The sequence below is a fragment of the Balaenoptera ricei genome, chromosome 7 (genome assembly GCF_028023285.1).
Source record: "Balaenoptera ricei isolate mBalRic1 chromosome 7, mBalRic1.hap2, whole genome shotgun sequence".
In the NCBI taxonomy this organism is placed as follows: Eukaryota; Metazoa; Chordata; class Mammalia; order Artiodactyla; family Balaenopteridae; genus Balaenoptera; species Balaenoptera ricei.
In genome coordinates this window covers 58,450-68,774 of record NC_082645.1, presented here as the reverse complement: position 1 = coordinate 68,774, position 10,325 = coordinate 58,450, and the positions used below count along the sequence as shown (strand labels likewise).

Genomic DNA, 10,325 nt, shown 5'->3' with positions numbered 1-10,325 from the left:
GAAAAGGCTTTTGACAAAATTCAACACCCATTTATGATAAAAACTCTCCAGAAAGTGGGCATAGAGGGAACCTACATCAACATAATAAAGGCCATATATGACAAACCCACAGCAAACATCATTCTCAATGGTGAAAAACTGAAACCACTTCCTCTAAGATCAGGAACAAGACAAGGATGTCCACTCTTGCCACTCTTATTCAACATAGTTTTGGAAATCCTAGCCACGGCAATCAGAGAAGAAAAAGAATGGAAAAGAAGAAGTAAAACTGTCACTGTTTGCAGATGATGATACTATACATAGAAAATCCTAAAGATACCACCAGAAAACTACTAGAGCTAATCAATGAATTTGGTAAATTTGCAGGATACAAAATTAATGCACAGAAATCTCTTGCATTCCTATACACTAAAAACGAAAGATCAGAAAGAGAAATTAAGGAAACAATCCCATTCACCATTGCAACAAAAAGAATAAAATACCTAGGAATAAACCTACCTAAGGAGGTAAAAGACCTGTACTCAGAAAACTTTAAGACACTAATGAAAGAAATCAAAGATGCCACAAACAGATGGAGAAATATACCATGTTCTTGGATTGGAAGAATCAATATTGTGAAAATGACTATACTACCCAAAGCAATCTACAGATTCAATGCAATCCCTATCAAATTACCAGTGGCATTTTTTACAGAAGTAGAACAAAAATCTTAAAATTTGTGCGGAGACACAAAAGACTCCGAATAGCCAAAGAAGTCTTGAGGGAAAAAAACGGAGCTGGAGGAATCAGACTCCCTGTCTTCAGACTATACTACAAACCAACAGTAATCAAAACAATAGGGTACTGGCACAAGAACAGAAATACAGATGAATGGAACAGGATAGAAAGCCCAGAGATAAACCCACACACCTATGGTCAACTAATCTATGACAAAGGAGGCAAGGATATACAATGGAGAAAAGACAGTCACTTCAATAAGTGGTGCTGGGTAAACTGGACAGCTACATGTAAAAGAATGAAAGTAGAACACTCCCTAACACCATATACAAAAATAAACTCAAAATGGATTAGAGACCTAAATGTAACACCAGACACTATAAAACACTTAGAGGAAAACATAGGAAGAACACTCTTTGACATAAATCACAGCAAGATCTTTTTTTAAAAATTAATTAATTAATTAATTAATTAATTTTGGCTGTGTTGGGTCTTCGTTTCTGTGCGAGGGCTTTCTCTAGATGCGGCAAGTGGGGGCCAGTCTTCATCACGGTGCACGGGCCTCTCACTATCGCAGCCTCTCTTGTTGTGGAGCACAGGTTCCTGACGCGCAGGCTCAGTAGTTGTGGCTCACGAGCCTAGTTGCTCCACGGCATGTGGGATCTTCCCAGACCAGGGCTCGAACACGTGTGCCCTGAATTGGCAGGCAGATTCTCAACCACTGTGCCACCAGGGAAGCCCGCAAGATCTTTTTTGATTCACCTCCTTGAGTAATGGAAATAAAAACAAAAATAAACAAATGGGACCTAATGAAACTTAAAAGCTTTTGCAAAGCAAAGAAAACTACAAACAAGACAAAAAGACAAGCCTCAGAATGGGAGAAAATATTTGCCAACAAATCAACAGAGAAAGGATTAATCTCCAAAATATATAAACAGCTCATGCAGCTCAATATTAGAAAAACAAGCCAATCCAAAAATGGGCAGAAGACCTAAATAGACATTTCTCCAAAGAAGACATACAGATGGCCAAGAAGCACATGAAAAACTGCTCAAGATCACTAATTATTAGAGAAATGCAAATCAAAACTACAATGAGGTATCACCTCACACCAGTTAGAATGGGCATCATCAGAAAATCTACAAACAACAAATGCTGGAGAGGGTTTGGAGGAAAGGGAACCCTCTTGCACTGTTGGTGGGAATGTAAATTGATACAGCCACTATGCAGAACAGTATGGAGGTTCCTTAAAAAACTAAAAATAGAATTACCATATGACCCAGTAATCCTACTACTGGGTATATACCCAGAGAAAACCGTAATTCAAAAACACACATGCACTCCAATGTGCATTGCAGCACTATTTACGATAACCCGGTCGTGAAAGCAACCTAAATGCCCATCGACAGATGAATGGATAAAGATGTGGTACATATATACAATGGAATATTACTCAGCCATAAAAAAGGAATGAAATTGGGTCATTTGTAGGGACGTGGATGGATCTAGAGACTGTCATACAGAGTGAGGTAAGTCAGAAAGAGAAAAACAAATATTATATACTAATGCATATCTGTGGAACCTAGAAAAATGGTACAAATGAACCGGTTTGCAGGGCAGAAATAGAGACACAGATGTAGAGAACAAACATATGGACACCAAGGTGGGAAAGAACCGGGGGGGGGGGCGGTCGTGGTTGTGGGATGAATTGGGAGATTGGGATTGACGTTTATACACTAATATGTATAAAATAGGTAACTAATAAGAACCTGCTGTATAAAAAATAAATAAAATTCAAAAATTCAAAAGGAAAAAGATATAATTCACATACCATTTACTCATTTAAAGTGTACAATTCAATTGTATTTAGTATATTCATAAAGTTATGCAACTGTCACCATAATCTAAGTTTAGAACACTTTAATCACCCCAGGGAAGCCCCATACACACTAGCAATCACTCCCCATCACTCTTCTCCTCCCACTAGTGCTAGGCAATTACTAATCTGTTTTCTGTCTCTACACATTTGCCTACTCTGGACATTTGATAGAAATGAAATCACATACTATGTGGTCTTTTGTAACTGGCTTCTTTCACTCAGCATATGTTTTCAGGGTCATCCATGTTGTATTGTGTATCAGTGCTTTATTTCTTTTTATTGCCAAATTGTATTCCATTGTATGAGTATGCCACATTTTGTTTATCTGTTCAGCAAGAGATGGACATTTGAGTTGTTTCCACTCTTTAGCTGTTGTGATAAAGCTGCTATAAATATTCATGTGCAAGTTTTTGTATGGACCTATGTTTTCATTTCTCTTTGGTGTATACCTAGGAATGGAATTGCTAGGTCGAATGGTAAATGCCAGACTATTTTCCAAAGTGGCTGCAATATTTACATTGTCAGCAGCAATGTGCTGGGGTTCCGGTTCCTCCACATCCTCACCATCACTTGTTATCATCCCTCTTTTGATCATCGTCATCCTAGTGGGCGTGGGTATCTCACTGTGGTTTTGATTTGCATTTTCCTGATATACAAATATCTGTTCATGTGCTTATTGGCCATTTGTATATGTTTTTGGGGAAAAAATGACTATTAACGTTCTTGCTCATTTTAAAGTGGTTTTTTTTTCCGGTCTTTTTATTATTGAGTTATAAGAATTCTTTGTATACTCTATATACAAGTCCCTTATCAGATAACATATAATTTGCAGATATTTTCTCCATTGTGTGGGTTGCTTTTCCACTTTCTTGGTGGTGTCCTTTGAAACACAAAAACTTTTAATTCTGATGAAGTCCCATTTACCTATTTTTCTTTCTGTCCCCTATGCTTTTGGTGTCATACTTAAGAAGGCATTGCCTAACCCAAGGTCATGAAGATTTACTTTCTTTTCCTCAAAGAGTTTTTCTAGTGTGGCTCTTACAAGAAGGTCTATGATCCATTTTGAGTATTTTTTTGTGTTTGGAGTGAGGAATGGATTGAGCTTCATTCTTTTTATGTGGATATCCAGTTGGCAAAGACACCACATATTTGGGGTAAAGAAAAAAGCCCTCAGGTGGATCCCTAGGCAGCTATTAGCAGAAACAGGGTTACTGGAGGCTGGGAATCAAAAAGCACATATCCACTGCATTCCTCCTCCCTGGTTGGTTTCAGATCTGTCTCTCCTTACAGACTGATGAATCACACAGTCATCACACTGATAGGACACCAACCTCCTTCCAGTCCTGGGTGCAACAGTTCAGCTAGGAGGTGGTTTTGGAAATTGATATAGAGAGTAGAAGATAAAATCTAGAGTTCGCTGGGTTGTGTAAATGGATATAATTTTTCTTGCAGACAGTTTGGCACTTTGTATTGCCTTAAAAATATACATATCCTTTGACCTAGTAATCTTAAGATTGGGGAATTTTTTCCTAGAGGATTAATCTGGTATGTGGGTCCATCTTTAGGTAAAACATTATCTATTAAACATTATTTATATTAGTAAAAACTGACTACCAAAAAGAAGTTCAACATTGTGGGACTGATTAAATAAATTTCAGCATATCTTTTGAATGAGATATTATGTAACCACTAAACATTATAAGGAATTTGAGTCCACAGTCAAATAATTTATTTGCATACATTAATATATGATTTAAAATATATTAATATATATCTGTTTTATGATTAATAATATATGATAATAATATAATATAATAATATTATATTATTATATTAATATCATAATATATTAATATTATATTATTAATATCATATTAATGGTATCATATTATATTATTATATAATAATAATATGTGATTAATAATGTGTTAATATATGTATATTTCAATATGTTATATTGATATCTCTTTTTTCCTGAATATATTCAGGAAAAAACGCATACGCCCTCTTTGGCCAACCAAAAAAGCTGGCAATGCAAATCAGCACTACAAAGAAGTCTCACTTCACATTGGTCAGAAGGGCCATCCTGAAAAAGTGGAAAAACCAGAAATGCAGGACAGGCCATGGACAAACTGGAGCCTTGTTACGCTGATGGGCGGGATGTAAATTGGCAACGGCCACTCTGGAGAAGTGTATGGTGTTCCCTAAAACATCTAAAAAACAGAGCTACAGAGCATATGGCACTTCCACTCATGGGCGTATATCTTGGGAAAACCATAAATCGACAGGACACAGGCACCCCAAAGTTTAGGGTCACTCTGTTTACAAAAACCTAGACTTCGGTACACCTTAAATATCCCAGGAAAGAGAAAAATGGATAAAGAAGTTGTGGTACTTATGTACAATGGAATATCACTCAGCCATGAAATCAATGTCATAAAGCTAGTAGCAGCATAATGAGTGGATTTAGGTACAATGATTCTAAGTGAAATAAGTCACACAGAAAAGCACACTTATCATAAGATATCACTTATAGAGGGAATGTAAAAATCGCTACACGTGAACTGAATTACAAAACAGAACACAGTCACACATTTAGAAAACACACCTATGGCTGCTTAAGGGGAAAGGAGAGTTGGCGTGATGCATAAAACAAGAGTTTGAAATTAGCACAGACACTGTTCTATAAACCAAATATGCAATAGACAAGACCTACTCATTGATCAATGAACTGGAGTCAACACACTCTATTCACCACAAAGAATATATCTGAGTAGTAAGAATCTTAAAAAGTATTTATTGATATCTCTCTGTAAGTGAATCAAGTGGGTGTAAAGCGGCATAAACACAGCAGTGAAAATCAGCTAAATCCCATTATAAAAATAAATTACAAAAAAAAAACAAAGACAGTGAAAGAGAGAGAAATTCTTACAAAATTCGTTCAGGGGCTGTGATGCAACCTGGATTGACCACATCTAGACCCACAGCTGGATGAGACATAAGGCTGCACACTCTTGGGGCTGACAGGATTGGTGAGGTTGGGTGAGCAAATGCAGACCCTTTAAAGTAATACTGCATGGTACCCATTCCATGGGTCCCAAATCTCCAGGTTCAAGGGAATCTTCCTACAGCTAAAACGTGCATGGGAAATCCAGAGGATGGTACACTGTGTGATCGGGAAAGGTTTCTAAAACGCACCTCATTTTTCAACTGCTGGTGCTCGGGTTCGCCATTCCAGCCACTTCACTAACAGTCTCCCCACTTGGAGAATCAGCACCTATAAGCTCCTGTTTCATACAGTGTGCAATTAGTCCGGAGGATGAACGGGAAGAGGGGGAACCAATGACAGACTAGCTCTAGGTGTTGGGACAGGCACAGGTCACTCTATTTTCCTATCAGGAAGAAGAATAACCACAGGCTCAGCATGCCCCTGGGAACGAGAATAGGGCCTGAAGCAACCCTGTGGTTTTGCGGCCAGCTCCCAAAAAACTGAGTTGAAAAATGGAGCTCAGGGGCACTGCAATTCACAAACCTGCAGGGTTATAAATAACTCTCGTCCAAAAATATATTGAGGTAAGGAACGAAGAGGATATGAAAGCAAGACAGAGGTGCAGGAAACAGTTTTCAAGAGGTAGATTGGACTGGCCTTTAAAGCACATGAAAAGTGGCAAAACGTCGACAATGATGCAGTTGGCCAAAAAGGGCGTATGCGTTTTTTCCTTAATATATTCAGAAAAAAACGCATACACCCGTTTTGGCCAACCAAAAAAGCGGGCAATGCAAATCAGCACTACAAAGAAGTCTCACTTCGCATTGGTCAAGAGGGCCATCCTGAAAACGTGGTAAAACCAGAAATGCAGGACAGGCCATGGACAAACGGGAGCCTTGTTACGCTGATGGGCGGAATGTAAATTGCCAACGGCCACCTTGGAGAAGTGTATGGTGTTTCCTAAAACATCTAAAAAACAGAGCTACAGAGCATATGGCACTTCCACTCATGGGCGTATATCTTGGGAAAACCAAAAATCGACAGGACACAGGCACCCCAAAGTTTAGGGCTGCTCTGTTTACAAGAACCTTGACTTCGGTACACCTTAAATATCCCAGGAAAGAGAAAAATGGAAAAAGAAGTTGTGGTACTTATGTACAATGGAATATCACTCAGCCATGAAATCAATGTCATAAAGCTAGTAGCAGCATAATGAGTGGATTTAGGTACGATGATTCTAAGTAAAATAAGTCAGAGAGAAAAAGAAACTTGTCAAAAGATATCACTTATAGGCGGTTTTGAAAAATCCCTACACATGAACTGAATTATAATACAGAACAGAGTCAAACATTTAGAAAACACAATTATGGCTGCATAAGGGGAAAGGTGAGGTGGGGTGATGCATAAAACAAGAGTTTGAAATTAGCACAGATATCATTCCATAAACCAAATATGTAATACACAAGACCTACTCATTGCTCAATGAACTGGACTCAACACACTCTATTTACCTCAGAAGAATATATCTCAGTAGTAAGAATCTTAAAACCTATGTATTGATATCTCTCTGTAAGTGAATCAAGCGGTGTAAAGCAGCATAAACACAGCAGTGAAAATCAGCTAAACCCCATTATAAAAATATATTATAAAAAAATAAAGACAGTGAAAGAGAAAGAAATTCTTACAAAATTCGTGCAGGGGCTGTGATGCAACCTGGATTGACCACATCTAGACCCACAGCTGGATGAGACATAAGGTTGGACACTCCTGGGGCTGAGAAGATTGATGAGGTTGGGTGAGCTAATGCAGACCCTTTAAAGTAACACTGCGTGGTACCTATTCCATCGGTCCCAAATCTCCAGGTTCAAGGGAATCTTCCTACAGCTAAAACATGCATGGGAAACCCAGAGGATGGTACACCGTGTGATCAGGAAAGGTGTCTGAAACACACCTCATTTTTCATCTCCTGGTGCTCGGGTTTGCCATTCCAGCTGCTTTACTAACAATCTCCCCACTTGGAGAATCAGCGTCTTTAACCTCCTGTTTCATACAGTTTGCAATTTGTCCGGAGGATGAAGGGGAAGTGGCGGAACTAATGAGAGACTAGCTCTAGGTGTTTGGACAGGCACATGTCACTCTAATTTCCAATCAGGAAGAAGAATTAACTAAAGGCTCAGCCTGCCCCCCAGAACCAGAATAGGGCCTGAAGCAATCCTGCGGTTTTGCGGCCAGCTCCCAAGAAACCGAGTTGAAAAATGGAGCTCAGGGGCACTGCAGTTCACACACCTGCAGGGTTATAAATGATAGCTGTCGTCCAAAAATATATTGAGGTAAGGAAATGAAAAGGATTTGAAAGCAAGGCAGAATTGCAGGAAACAGTTTTCAAGACGTAAATTGGACTCGCCTTTAAAGCACATGAAAAGCGGAAGAAGTTCCCCAATGATGCAGTTGGCCAAGAAAGGCGTATGCGTTTTTCCTGAATATATTCAGGAAGAATGCATACGCCTTTCTTGGCCAACCAAACAAGCGGGCAATGCAAATCAGCACTACAAAGAAGTCTCACTTCGCATAGGTCAAAAGGGCCATCCTGAAAAAGTGTAAAAACCAGAAATGCAAGACGGGCCATGGAGAAACGAGAGCCTTGTTACGCTGATGGGCGGGATGTAAATTGCCAACGGCCACTCTGGAGAAGTGTATGGTGTTTCCTAAAACATCTAAAAAACAGAGCTACAGAGCATACGGCACTTCCACTCATGGGCGTATATCTTGGGAAAACCAAAAATCGACAAGATACAGGCACCCCAAAGTTTAGGGCTGCTCTGTCTACAAGAACCTCGACTCGGGTACCCCTTAAATATCCCAGGAAAGAGAAAAATGGATAAAGAAGTTGTGGTACTTATGTACAATGGAATATTACTCAGCCATTAAATCATTGAAATAGGTCCAGTTGCAGCAACTCGTGGAGACTTAGTTACGATCATTCTAAGTGACATAATCAGACATAAAAAGACACTTATCATAAGGTATCACTTATAGATGGTATATCAAAATGGCTACAAATGAACTAAATTACAAAATAGAAACAGAGTCACACATTTAGAAAACACCCTTATGGCTGCTAAAGGAGAAAGGTGGGTTGGGGTGATGCATAAACCAGGAGGTTGAAAATAGCATAGATACTGTTCCGTAAACAAAAGAGGTAATAGACAGGACCTACTGTATAGCTCAAAGAGCTGGACTCAGCACACTGTTGTCAATGGAAAAGGATATATAAGACTGGTAAGAATCTGTAAAAGAATTTATTGATATCTCTCTTTAAGTGAATCAAGTGGATAGATGTAGAGCAGGAAGAAACACAGTATTGAAAGTCGGGTATACCCCATTATAAAATTATATAACAAGAACCAAAAAAAAAAAAAAAAAAGACAGTGAGAGAGAGAGAAATTCTTACAAAATTTGTTCAAGGGCTGTGACGCAACCTGGATTGACTACATCTAGACACACAGCTGGATGGGACCTAAGGCTCTACACTCGTGGGGCTGAGAGGCTTGGTGAGGTTGGGACACAAAATGCAGCCCTTTTAGAGTAATAGTGCCTGGTTCCCATTCCATGGGTCCCATATCTCCAGTTGCAGGGGACCCTTCCTACAGCTGAAACATGAATGGGACATCCATAGGATGGTACACCGTCTGTTCGGGAAGAGTTTGGAAAAGTCACCTCATCTCCACTTCTCCTGGTATTCGGGTTCCCCCTCCAGCTCCTTTCCTTAGAGTCTCCCCACTTTGGGAAGGCAGCACACTCAACAGGACCAAATTGACAGGACCCAGGCACTCCAACCTTTATGCAGCCCTGTTTACAAGAGCCTCTACTTGGAAGCTACCTAAAAGTCCTTGGAAGGAAAACTGGATAAAGAAATTATGGTGCATATGGACAATGGAATATTACTCAGCCATGAAATGAATGAAATAAGGCCATTTGCAGCCACTCAGAAGGACCTACATACATTCATACTAAGTGTCACAAATCAGACAATGATAACTATCATATGATATTACTTATCGGTGGAATCCAAAAATTGATACAAAGGTACTATCTTACAACACAGAAACAGAGTCCCAGACTTAGAACACAAACTTATGGTTACCAAACTGGAAAGGTGTGTTGGAGGCATAAATCATGAGGTTGGAGTTAGTATATACATATTTACAGAGAGAAAACTTGTAATCAACATGGACCTGCTGTAGAGCACTTGGAACTCTTCTCAACACCCTTTAGTAACCTCAATGGGAAAATAATTCTAAAAAGAATATATAGTCATCTCTGTATAAATGAATCATGTTGGTGTATATCAAAAACGAACACAACATGGTAAACCAACTATACTCCATTATAAATTTAAAATTAAATTACAGAAAAGAAAAATGATCACTAAATTCGTTTAGTCACGGTGAACGTGCTAGTGTCACATCCCTGGACACAGACCCAGTTTGGTCCCAAGGCTGGACTCTTGTGGGCCTGAGGACCTCGGGAGGATATGCCAGCTAATTCGCCCCCCTTGAACATGTAGTATCTGGTCCCCTCTGCATGGGATCACAATCTCCAGATCTAAGTGTGCCCTCATACTACTAAATCAACCCTCTGACACCCAAAGGATTGTGGACTCTCTGGGCTGGATGACACTTGGAAAATCACCTGGTCTCAACATATCCTGGTGTTTGGGTTCCGACCTCCCGACTCCTT

The 10,325-nt window shown here is 39.4% G+C and overlaps 1 long non-coding RNA gene across 1 annotated transcript in view; it reads right to left on the bottom strand.

Annotated features, from left to right (window-relative positions):
- Window positions 1-1,143: 1,143 nt before the first annotated feature.
- Window positions 1,144-10,325, bottom strand: part of LOC132368431 (uncharacterized) — a 55,462-nt gene continuing 46,280 nt past the window's right edge. Inside the window, exon 3 of the long non-coding RNA XR_009504083.1 lies at window positions 1,144-1,482. This is a non-coding gene — a long non-coding RNA (uncharacterized LOC132368431). The remainder of the gene's footprint in view (window positions 1,483-10,325) is intronic.